The sequence below is a fragment of the Crocuta crocuta genome, unplaced genomic scaffold, assembly GCF_008692635.1.
Source record: "Crocuta crocuta isolate KB4526 unplaced genomic scaffold, BGI_CrCroc_1.0 scaffold333, whole genome shotgun sequence".
In the NCBI taxonomy this organism is placed as follows: domain Eukaryota; kingdom Metazoa; phylum Chordata; class Mammalia; order Carnivora; family Hyaenidae; genus Crocuta; species Crocuta crocuta.
The window spans coordinates 1721913-1734904 of NW_027532856.1; the positions used below are offsets into that span (position 1 = coordinate 1721913).

General features: G+C 39.7%; 1 non-coding gene across 1 annotated transcript; it reads right to left on the reverse strand.

Annotated features, from left to right (window-relative positions):
- Nucleotides 1-10089: 10089 nt before the first annotated feature.
- On the reverse strand, nucleotides 10090-10196 carry LOC144216302 (U6 spliceosomal RNA). The gene has a single exon (XR_013330625.1). It is a non-coding gene; the product is annotated as a U6 spliceosomal RNA (small nuclear RNA).
- Nucleotides 10197-12992: the final 2796 nt, after the last annotated feature.

Genomic DNA, 12992 nt, shown 5'->3' on the forward strand with positions numbered 1-12992 from the left:
TTTTTTTAATGTTTTATTTATTTCTGAGAGAGAGAGAGAGAGAGAGACAGCATGAGCAGGGGAGGGTCAGGGAGAGAGGGAGATACAGAATCTGAAACAGGCTCCAGGCTCTGAGCTGGCTGCTTCACAGCCTGATGCAGGGCTCGAACCCATGAACTGTGAGATCATGACCTGAGCCGAAGTTGGAGGCTTAACCGACTGAGCTACCCAGGTGCCCCCAAAGTCCTAATTAGTTTTGGTAGACTTCCTGACCTTTGGTTCCATGAGAGACCCCTACATTTGCATAACAAATTCTTTTCTTTTAGACAAAAAAAGTTTTTTTGGGGGGGGAGTGGCTCTCTCTAGAGAGAGAATGAGAGGGAGGGAGAGAGAGAGAAAAAGAGAAAGAGAATCTCAAATAGGCTCCATGTCCAGCACATTTTATTTATATTTGAGAGAGAGTGAGAGAGAATGCATGTGCAAACTGGGGAGGGGCAGAGAGAGAGGGAGAGAAAGAAAGAAAGATTGCTAAGCAGCCTCCTCAATGTCAGCATGGAGCCCAGTGTGGGGATGGAGACTGATGCAGAACAGGAGCCCAACATGGGGCTCAATCTTATGACCGTGAGATCATGACCTGAGCCAAAATCAAGAGTCGATGCTTAATCGACTGAGCCACTCAGGTGCCCCAACAAATTCTTTTTTAATTATGCTGTTGTGTAGGGTTTGGCCTAGACTACTATAGAATTTTTAATCTGGGCACATGGTCCATTTAGAAAGAGGAATTCATTTCACAGCCTTCTATAGTTAGTGTGGTCAGGTGAGTAAAATCTAGCCAATAGGATATAAGTAGAAGTGTTCTGGGCCAGTTCCACATGACACACATGCCTTGGACCACACTTAGAATATCTGTGCTCAGCTCAAGGACTGACCTGGGAAGCTCTGCTTCCCAAAGAATGAAGAGAATGATAAGCAAAAATTTCTAAGATACCCTGAATTTTATTTCAATTTTAGTATATGTGCTGCCGAAGCGAGCACAAATTTTATTTCAGAGATTATACTTTTTATAGATCTGACATAATTCTCATAATGGCACATTTTATTTCCTGACCCAGTCCCTACTATACTACTCATTGTCAACCAATTTTCAGTGGTATCTGCCTGCATGAATGACTCATTCTCTTCCAAGCATTGCCTTTACTTTATTTATTTTTTTCATCGTAACCTTCTTTTATTTTTTTATTTTTTTTTACAAATAGTTTATTGTCAAATTAGTTTCCACATAACACTCAGTGCTCATCCCCACAAGTGTCCTCCTCCATGCCCATCCCCCCTCCCCCCCACATCCATCAGTCCTCAGTTTTTGTCAGCATTCAAGAGTCTCTCATGGTTTGCCTCTCTCCCTTTCCCCCACCATTTCCGCCCTTCTTCTCCCCCTTGTTCCTCCGTCAAGTTCCTCCTAATCCTCCTATACGTGCAAACATATGATATTTGTCCTTCTCTGCCTGACTTATTTCGCTCAGCATAACACCCTCAAGGTCCATCCATGTTGCTACACATGGCCAGATTTCATTGTTTCTCATTGCCATGTAGTATTCCATGGTATAGATAAACCACATCTTCTTGATCCATTCATCTGTTGATGGACACTTAGGCTCTTTCCATGTTTTGGCTATTGTGGAGAGTGCTGCTATGAACATTGGGGTACATGTGCTCCTATGCATCAGCATTTCTGTATCCCTTGGGTAAATTCCTAGCAGTGCTATTGCTGGGTCATAGGGGAGTTCTATTGTTAGTTTCCTGAGGAACCTCCACACTGTTTTCCAGAGGGGCTGTACCAGTTTACATTCCGACCAACAGTGTAGGAGGGTGCCCGTTTCTCCACATCCTCGCCAGCATCTAGAGTTCTCTGATTTGCTCATTTTAGCCACTCTGACTGCATTGCCTTTACTTTAAATCCCAGATTTGAAGTGAGAGGAGACAACCCCTTTTTGTGCTAGATTGCAAAGGCAATCGCCTCTACCCTTAAGTAGCCTAACAAAGAGCTGGGTTAGCTGAACCGATTTGGCTACAATACTACTAGTAGATACCAGCACTAGTGTTTGAACTCCTTTAGACAATTGTTCCACAGAATGTCCCTTTGGTATTTATGACCATTCCTCCAACTAAAAAACTCTGGTTGATTAGTGTTCTCTACTCCCTCCCATTTCTCTGTGAATACATAGAGCAGCTTGGGGCAGGGTGTGTGTGTGTGTGTGTGTGTGTGTGTGTGTGTGTGTGTTTGTGCGTGCGTGCGTGTACTTTCCTGAAGCACTATTTGTAGAATGTCTTACCAAGCTTGACCCAAGCTTACTTCTCCATGGGATAATGAGACCATAGGGGACTGTGTGCACTGTGCTGACTCTGCTATAAACTTCTTCCAAATTAGGCTTCGTGTTATACCTGTATCATGTGTCTCTAGTATGTTTCTCACAATCCTATGCCTGACAGAATCTTAGAGATTCTTGAAGAATCTCTAAGTTCTTTGCTCACCAATCACACAGATGGATGACTGTGTCTATAATTTCAAATGGATTCTTAGGGAATACCCATGTCTCTATATATCTTGCTGATAGTATGGCAGATCCATCAGTATTGCCACGACAGAATTTATGTCTAACAAATCACTATGCTCCTCTAGGTGGAGCACCTTCTTTCACTGTAATTACGGTTTTCAGTCCTGTTACTTCTTTATACCCTCAGGATCACTTAAATCTTCTCTAGAACCCCTACTTAGAACCTGGGTAAACTATAGACCACGCAGGAAAACTACCTTCAAGCCTCTTCAGCAAGACAAGGTACAAGGAAAGCATATCTGAGTAAGAGATGGCCTAACTGCTGCCTCTCTCCCTTTGTCTCTGTATGGGTGTACTATCCCCTCAAAGCAAGACCACTCTAATGAGTTTATGAAAGTGTTAGACAATTTGTTGGCTTTCTGTTTTCAGGTAGTGATTCCCAAAAAGGGTTTAAAAAATTCCTCTCCAATTGCATCAGAAGAAAGATACTTATCTATTAAAGGAAATGCAAAAATCAAGCAGAGGATGCTTAAGATGGCAACACGTGCACACACACACACACACACACACACGGAAAAGGAAACAAGAACCTATAGAGTACATTACACAGCCTTACCTAATATTTTGCAAAATGTCTTGGAGAAAATCAAAGACATCCAGACATAGTGAGTACACAAACTCAGGTCTGGGAGGAATGTAAACTTATTTTCTGTAATTATGTTCATATTTAATATCCCTACTTTCCCAAGTTAATGAAAAATTAATCTTTTAAAAATATTTATTTTGAGAGAGAGAGAGAGTGAGCATGTGCAAGTTGGGGAGGGGCAGAGAGAGAGAGATAAGGAGAGAGAGAGAATCCCATGCAGGCTCCGTGTTGTCAGCACAGGGTCTGATGTGGGGCTTTATCTAACAAACCATAAGATCATGATCTGAGCTGATTTCGAATTGTATGCTCAATCAACAGAGCTACTCAGGCACCCTGAAAAATTAATCTTAATTAATTGAATGTTCTTTCTTTTTTTAAAAAGTTTTAATTTAAATTCTAGTTAGTAAACATACAGTGTAATACTAGTTTCAGGTGTACAGTATAGTGATTCAACACTTCTACAGCACCCAGTGGTCATCACAACAAGTGTACTCCTTAATTCCCATCACTTATTTAACCCATCCCTCCACCTACCTCCCCTCTGGTAACCGCCAGTTTGTTCTCTATAGTTAAGAGTCTGTTTCTTGGTTTGCCTCTCTCTCTCTTTTTCCTCTTTGCTCATTTTTTTTTTTTTTTATTATTTTTTTTTTTTTCTAGAGGAGAGAGAGAGAGAGAGACAGCGTGAACAGGGGAGGGTCAGAGAGAGAGAGGGAGACACAGACTCCGAAATAGGCTCCAGGCTCTGAGCTGGCAGTCAGCACAGAGCCCGACGCGGGGCTCGAACCCACGAACTGCGAGATCATGACCCAAGCGAAAGTCGGATGCCCAACCGACTAAGCCACCCAGGCGCCCCTTTTTGTTTCTTATATTCCACGTATGAGTGAGATCATATAGTATTTGTCTTTCTCTGATTGACGTTTCATTTAGCATAATACTCTCTATCTCCATCCATGTGGTTGCAAATGGCAAGATTTCATTCCTTTTATGGCTGAGTAATATTCTATTGTGTGTGTGTGTGTATATATATATATATATATACCACATCTTCCTTATCCATTCATCAGCTGATGGACACTTGAGCTGTTTTCATAATTTGACTGTTGTAGATAGTACTGTAAACATCAGGTTGCATGTATCACTTTGAATTAGTATTTTTGTATTTTTTGGATAAATACCTAGTGCAATTGATGGATAGCAGGGTAGTTTTACTTGTAACTTTTTGAGGAACCTCCATACTGTTTTCCACAGTGGCTATGCCGGTTTGCATTTCCACCAAGAGCGCAAGAGGGTCTCCATATCCTTGCCAATATCTATTATTTCCTGTGTTTTTAAATGCAAATTGAAGATTCTTTCAAATAATTCAGATGAGCTGATTCCATTCAGAGTCTCACATATGTGAGGCTTTACTTAACTTGAGTGGTGAAAGGGCCCTCAGATACATCTTCCCAAATCCCAAAGGCAGCCATTTCTACTGTCCTCATGCCTTACCATGGTGGACAGAGTGGAGAGGTAAGGCTTAGAGGTTGCTACCTTCCCAAGAAAATGAGGCAAACGATGGAGCATCTGATCCTCAAACCATGTGGAAGAATTCAATGGACTTCCCCCAAGCTTAGCTCGCAGAGAGGACCAGGCACAGGATAACCGTCTCTTGAATGCACCAGTATCTAAGATCTTAGTTTCTCCTTTAGTTCTCCTCTTCATACAGGCTATGGAATCATTTGGGTTTTCTCTTTGAGAACTTTTTTTTTAAATACAGAAAATATAGAGAACACTAAACACTTGTGTGTTCTCACTACCAAGGAGTAAAGATTGTTAATATTTTTGTAATATTGTTTTTACCTATTTAAATAAAATAAATGAAATATCACAGATACTTTGATGTCTCTGAGGCTAGATTTCAATTCTCTATTACATCCAAGTGTGCGGAAATATGTTGAAGAATTCCTTATACTTACATAAATGGGTTAAAAAAGCTTAGGGCGGAAAGCCACTGCCACAAGGCAAAAGTGCCCAAGGTTAGTTAGCAAGATATTATAATGGAATCATGAGTAATTTGTTATATCACCTGCAGGAAACTACTTTCCATCTGGCACCAATATGCTTTGATCACAACTTCAAACTCCACTTGCCCCGTAGACCCTTTGCTTCTTACACACACAAGTTAATGATACTATCTGATTGTTTTCTTCATGTTCACCACATGTGTAAGATCTTGAGAGCTCAATAAATGCAGAGACGAAATCCCTGTTCAGGGCTCTTGTCTCCTCACAGACATTAGCCTCTCTCGTATTCAATTCTGCATCCACTCTCTTGCTGGACAAGAGAGAACTCCAGACACATAGTCTGCAACATCCATGAACTACTACTCCCACATGGTGAGTCAATACTGGTTCACAAACCTGTTTATTCCAGTTGTTCTTGTTTACTTATATATTTAATTAAATGTTGTGCAACATGGTGAAATATGAATGGAGGAAAAACAGTTTCTCTCCGTGAAAATTAAGTTCAATGTTTTAAAAAAATTTAATAAAGGCAAATCAGTAACAACAAAAACTAAAAACCCTGTTGTGAATTAGGTATACGTGTGACAACTATAAAAGATTGAAGGTGTTTGGGGTAAGTTATAAAACCCGGAAGGATTCTGCATTGAGAGCACTTTGCATATGTTTTTAAGTTCTTGTTCCACTTTACAGTAAGTAAGAAAACTGAAAGACTTAGGTGATACACTATTGATGTGGTTCATGAAAAGGGAAGGGATGCTGAATTCTAAACAGTGGACTCAGATACAAAGTAAAGGTGTTGGCTGTACATCAGAAGATTAGCAAATAAATATATATTCATGCAAATTAAAATAAATGTTTAAGCTATGTTTATATGTGTGTTTTGAAAGCTATAAATTAAGCAGAGAGGTTTGTAAGCAAGACAGCCAGAATTGAAGTTGGTAATTAGGAGGTAAGAAGTAGTTCAAGAAGGTAAAGAAATGGAGGCCAGATTATAGGAGAGTAAGGTGAAAAATAAAAGCACTGTACTGAGAAAAATTAATCAAGATGCTTAATAATAATAAATCATTAATAACAAATGACAAGAGGTAACATTTACTGAGTGTTTATTGTATGCAGGCACCATCCTAGACACTTTTCATGCCCTATCTATCTTCCTACAAACAACTAAGGAGGTAGGTACAACATAGCTTGTGCCAAGTTAAACAACGAGAAAATGAAATAGATTTTTTTGTTAAAGCACATGTTGATCAGGATATTTCTGATGAGAGAATATCCTAGGGAAAAAATAATAAAAGGTTTAAATCAAAAGCAAACTATAAGTTATTAAATGTTCTTGCTACTTGGCCAATATTCACTTAAATGTACAAGCTTCCTCTCTTTAAATAGGTGATCTAAAAGTTCACCTTTAACAGTCAGTTCTGAAGTCCCTTGTAAGTTCACTCAAGTCCCACAGACTGGACGGAGGAAGAAAATTGGGGGTTGGGGGAAGTAACGTTATGCCTTACAGCTCAGCACAGGGGATGCAGTGAGTGTTCTAAATACTTTGCTATTATCCTACCTCAGAAGCCAAATGATATTGTTAGCACCTATAAACAAATGTGATGTTTAAATTTTATTGGTTTCTATCTTAAAGGTGGTCTCTGATTTTGTCTCTAATTCTGAAGGGCACACTCTTTGGGGCTTAAAATTTTCTCCAACAGAAACATAGTAAATAGTACTGCTGAGTAAAAATAAAACACCCAGTAGTTACTTCAAGGGAAAAAAATATTTTCCAAATTATTTAAGTAACTTTTGTGTAACGTATCAGAAAATGAGAAGAATGGAACTTACATCAAGGAAAAGCAATAAATTCAAGAGTAGATGTATTTAGAAGAAAAGGCTAAGCTAAGTGTACAAGTAGAGCTATCTTAAGAGAAATAGAATGAATACTCTTTCCGCATTAATGACTCTGAAAACAGTTATCTGCAGAAAACGTGACAGATTGAATTTCCATGGCTAATTAAGAACAGATACAGGTTTGACACCTTTGGGACTCTGGCAGCAGTGATTCTAATTTTGTGTCTCCTACCAATTTACATTTGCACACAATAAGTGTGACAGTGGTAGCCAGATTAGACTGAGTATTTTGTTAAATATGGAGTTACAAAAACAAAAGGGGCAGAGTAAAGGTAGAGTCATTGAATTTAACCTCTCGAGACAGATTACCTCACAGTTCTAAACACACAAGGTGGCTCTAAAAGATAAACAATAGACTAACACTTAGTAGTAGATATTACTGATTTTTTTCTAGCTGTTGGAAAGAAACAATAGGAATTAATTAGATTCTTATTTTGCTTCTAAGATTAATTCTCACAGTCTACATTTGAAGACTTTGAACTCAATACAAGCACGATGGGACTCCCAAATCAACAAATCAGTGTATAGGAATAGTAAACCCTGAAGTAGATCTCAGGTTGTATAAAAACCTCCTATCTAATACTGGGAATATCATTAACCAATAGATAAAAAATGGATCATTTCACAAAAGGCATTGGGGAATACTTATTTGAAAGAAGTTCAAACTCACTTCATGCCAAAATAATTCCAGAGAAATTTTAATGTCAAAACACATTTTAACTATTAAATATCCAGGAAGAAAAAAAATACTAGGAGAAAATATGAAATTTTAGGGGCACCTCAGTCTGTTGAGCATGTGACTCTTGATCTTGGGGTTGTGAATGTGAGCCCTGCATTGAGTGCAGAGATTACTTAAAAATAACTCTAAAAAAAAGTTCTATTAGTCCTACTGAACTGATCTCAAAAGTTAAAAGGACATTTTAAGCATAACATCACTGGAAATACAAGAAAGTAAATTTCAAGAGGTTTTTTAGTGTATTCTATCCCATATTTTCTTCTAGTACATAAAACAAAATCCCTTACTATTATAAGCAATGCTGTGAAAGTCCTTACATATGTACCTTTTGCAAAGATGCCTGAAATTTCTAGGTCAAAAGATATGTGTAGTTTAAATTTCAGTTGATATGAACTGCCATTAAATTACATTCCCACTAATAGTTAATGAGAATGCTTGTCTCCACACCTTTCCCAGCTCTACATATTACCACATTTAATAGGTTTTTGCCAATCCGATAGGTAAAGTATATTGTATGGTTACTTCTTGCACTTTTACATTTTTTTTCTTAATGTGGCTCTTTAATCCACTTGCTGTTTTATTTTCAGGGTGGTCCAAGTTGAGGACTTCATCATTTTCACCCCTCAAGATAGTGAGTTGTTCTGCCAAAGGGATAGCCAGATGTCCTCACATCAGTGTATAATCAATCTTTTCCTCAATTGTTTGAAATGCCACATCCATCATATACTCCTTTGCATTCTGGACTCCTCGTTCCAAATCACCAAATGGACATTTATCTTCCACTATCGACTTTATAAAATACTCTGATATCTGCAGGGCACCTAATTGTCTCAATATTCTTCTTTTTCCATAACATCCCTTTTCTTTTCTGGATAAATTTGAGAATCAACTTGTCAAGTTTTAAAAAAACCCAAGGCACCTGGTTGGCTCAGTTGGTAGAGTATGTGTGACTCTTGACCTCAGAGTCCTGAGTTCCAAGCCCCATGTTGAGTGTAGAGATTACTTAAAAAAAAAATCCAGTTGGGATTTTGATTAAAATGATAATAAATTTGTAGATTCATTTGGAACAAACTAAGTTTCTCATCCAGGAAAGGGATATGTTTTTCCACTTATTCAAAGATTTATTTTTTCCTTTAGAAAATTTCATGGTTTTCTTCATAACAATTTTACACATTTCTTCCTGACTGAATGAATCAACTTACAGAACAATTTTTTTGTGTTAGGTTCAGGGAATATAATGATGAACAAGATAAGTTGCCTGTTTTCATGCAGCCTATTTTTTTTTAATGTTTATTTATTTTTGAGAGAGAGTGTATGTGAGCAGGGGAAGGGCAGAGAGAGAGGGACACACAGAATCTGAAGTAGGCTCCAGGCTCTGAGCTGTCAGCACAGAACCTGACATGGGGCTTGAACCCATGAACGGCAAGACCATGACCTGAGCTGAAGTTGAACACCCAACCAACTGAGCCACCCGGGGACCCCATGGAGCCTATATTCTAATTGAATAAGACAGTCAATAAAAAAATAAGTTAAAAAGATGAGTGGGACTCTTGGCTGGCTCAGTCAGTTGAATATCCACCTCTTGATTTAGGCTCAGGTAATGGTCACAAGATCATTGGATCAAGCCCTGCCTTGGGCTTTGTACTGAGGGTGAAGCCTGCTTAAGACTCTCCCTCTCTCTCTCTCCCTTTCTCTCTCTCTCTCACTCTCGTTCCCTCTCTAAAATAAAACAAATATAGGGGCATCTGGGTGGCTCAGTCAGTTAAGTGTCTGACTTTGGCTCAGGTTATGAGCTCTCTGTTTGTGAATTCGAGCCCTATGTGGAGCTCTGTGCTGAGAGTTCAGAGTTGGAGGCCTGCTTCAGATTCTGTGTCTCCCTCTCTCTCTGTTCCTCCTCTGCTCACACTCTGCTTGCACTCTCTCTCTCTCTCTCTCTCAAAAAATAAAGATAAAAAACTTAAATAAAAAATAAAAAGAATATAGGAGTGCCTGGATGGCTCTGTTGGTTAAGCGACTGGTCTTTGGCTTAAGTCATGAGCTTGCAGTTCAGGAGTTCAAGGCCTGATTAGGTCTCTATGCTGACAGCTCAGAGCCTGGAGCCTGCTTCAGATTCTATGTTTTCCTCACTTTCTCTCTCTCTCTCTCTCTCCCTCTCTCAAAAATGAATACAAAATTAAAAATAAAATAAACATATATATTTTTAAAAAGATCAGATAGTAAGAAGTCCTCTTCAGAGAATTTAAGTAGGGTCATCATAAAGGCTGCTTTATTTCCCTTTAGATAATGGAATGCTTCACGAATTTGAGTGTCATCCTTGCACAGGGGCCATGCTAATCATCTCTGTATCGTTCCAATTTTAGGATATGTGCTGCCCAAGCAAGCACTAGAGGCCGCTTTTAGAAAACAGGCTTGAGTGCTTTCAACAATAGCCAAATTATGGAAAGAGCCTAAATGTCCATCAACTGATGAATGGATAAAGAAGATGTGGTTTGTATATACAATGGAATATTGGTTGGCAATGGGAAAGAATGAAATCCTGCCATTTGAAGCAACGTGGATGGAACAGGAGGGTATTATGCTAAGTGAAAAAAGTCAGTCAGAGGAAGACAGATATCATATGTTTTCACTCATATGTGGAACGTGAGAAACTTAACAGAAGGCCATGGGGGTAGGGAAGGGGAAAAAATAGTTACAAACCCATAGGGAAGGAGGCAAACCATAAGAGACTCATTATTATTATTATTATTTTTTTTTAATTTTACTGTTTGTTATTTTTGAGACAGAGAGAGACAAAGAGCAAGCAGGGGAGGAGCAGAGAGAGAGAGGGAGACCCAGAATCTGAAGCAGGCTCCAGGCTCTGAGCTCCCAGCCCAGAGCCTGACGCGGGGCTCAAACCCACAGACCAGGAGATCATGACCTGAGCTGAAGTCGGCCGCTTAACCGCCTGAGCCACCCAGGTGCCCCCATAAGAGACTCTTAAATACAGAGAACAAACTGAGGGTTGGTGTGGGGTGGGGGAGAGGGGAAAGTGGGTGATGGGCTTTGAGGAGGGCACTTGTCGGGATGAGCACTGGGTGTTGTATATAAACAATGAATCATGGGAATCTACCCCCCAAACCAAGAGCACACAGTATATCCTGTATGTTAGCTAACTTAACAATAAATTATATTAAAAAAAAAGAAAACAGAGTTGAGCAATGGAAACTTGATGAAGGCAAAAGGGCCCCCACACAGTGACCACTTGGCTGAATATAGGCAGGCTCATCAGGCGGCCCACATCAAAATATCTATAAGCCCTAGCTGATCAATGGGCTATTTACATCCAAACAGTTACCAAAAAAGGGAAAATTTCATATGTCTGTGTCTCCTTACCTTCCTGCTTTAAATACAGCCCCCACCCACTGCCTCCTTGCAGACAGTCTCTTGAGACTTTGCAGTCCTGCCTGCCCATCCCTTGCAGTGTATTCAGCAAACTTCTGTTGTGCTTTGGGTGAATCCTTTCACCGTCCATGCCACCATCTTCCACTCAATCATTGCCTCACATTTGGGAGTCCCCAACCAACTGGGCAGTGAGACACCATAAGTTATGTGATAGAGATACCGGGTGGCTACTTTAGACTGGACGGCTGGGAAAGTCTCCTAATATTTAGACTGAGGTCTGAATAGCATGAAGAATCCAGCCTTGTTAAGCCACTAGAGGTGTGGCAAGTGTTCTCTATTTATAATTCTTTATTTGTAAGTTTATTTATTTTGGGAGAGACAGAGAGTGTGAGTGGAGGGAGGGGCAGAGAGAGAGGGAGAATATCAAGCAGGCTCTGTGTTGTCAGTGCAGAGCCTGATGTGGTGCTGGAAATCAGGAAACTGAGGTCATGACCTGAACTGAAATCAAGAGTCAGTTGCTCGATCGACTGAGCCACCTAGGCACCCCCGCAAGCATTCTATGGGGAGGGAACAGCTAAATGCAGAAAGTCCTAGGACCGCTAAATAGCTTGGCTGGTTCAAGGAACAGAAATAAGGCCAGTGAGGCTGGAGTGTAGTGGGGAAGGGGAAACTGTTATGAAACAATGTTATTTTACTTTATTATTTTTTATTAAAGAATAATTGACATACAATATTGTATTAATTTCAGGTGTACAACATAGCTGATTTGAAATTTATATGCATTATGAAATGGTCATCACAAAAAAATCTATCTACCATCTGTTACCATACAAAGTTCTTACAATATTATTGACTGTATTCTCTATGCTGTCCATTACCTCCCCTTGTCCTACTCATCTTATAACTGGAATATTGTATCTCTTCAAGTGAGTGAAGTGTATCTTTCACTTATTTTGTTTATCTTCCCACCCCCTCCCCATACACATTATTTTAAGTGTGAGGGGAGGTCATGGAGTGTAGTGAGTCACAGAATGACTTGAACTGATTTGCGATTTTGAAAGATCACGATAGCAGCTGGTGGGAAAAGGACTGTCAGGGTCAAGAGTGAAAGAAATGAGACTTGTGAGGAGACTCATGTAGTGACCCAAGTGAGAGGTAATAGTGGTTTAAACTGGGATGACAGTGGTGGAGGTAATGAGAAGTGGTGGATTCAGTATTGATTTTAGAGATTAGTTAAGAGAATTTGCTGATAAATTAGAAGGATTGGAAATTGGTCGGGGGATGAAGAAGAGAATGAAAGGAAAAAAAAAACCTCCTTGGTTTTTTGTTTGTTTTTGTTTTCGGCTTGAACAGCATGGTGGATGGTGATGCTTACTGATGTGGATAAGACGGAGGGAGGAGAGCTATGGTCCTGGATGATGTTACCTAAGGGGAGTGTATAGGAAGAGAAAAGAGCCCAGGACCAAACCCTGGACTCTCCGCAACAATTTAAGGTCTGGCTGGGGAGAAATCAGCAAATGACAATGAGAAGGGGTGGTTTGTCAATCAGGTAGGAAGAAAATCAGGATAGCGTGATTTCTTTTCAACCAAGAGAAGTTTTAAGAAAGAAGCATTAGCTTGACTTGCTACTAAGTTTCAAGAAGGAAACAGCGGTTTCACTTGCTTCTTCATCTGGAGCCAAGTCAATAACAGAAAGGTTAGCTTTGGAAATCGAGAGGTTTGGTTATGTCACAAAAACAGTCTTAAAAGAACAATGCAGGGGGGCGGCTCAGTGGGTTGAGCATCTGACTTTGGCTCAG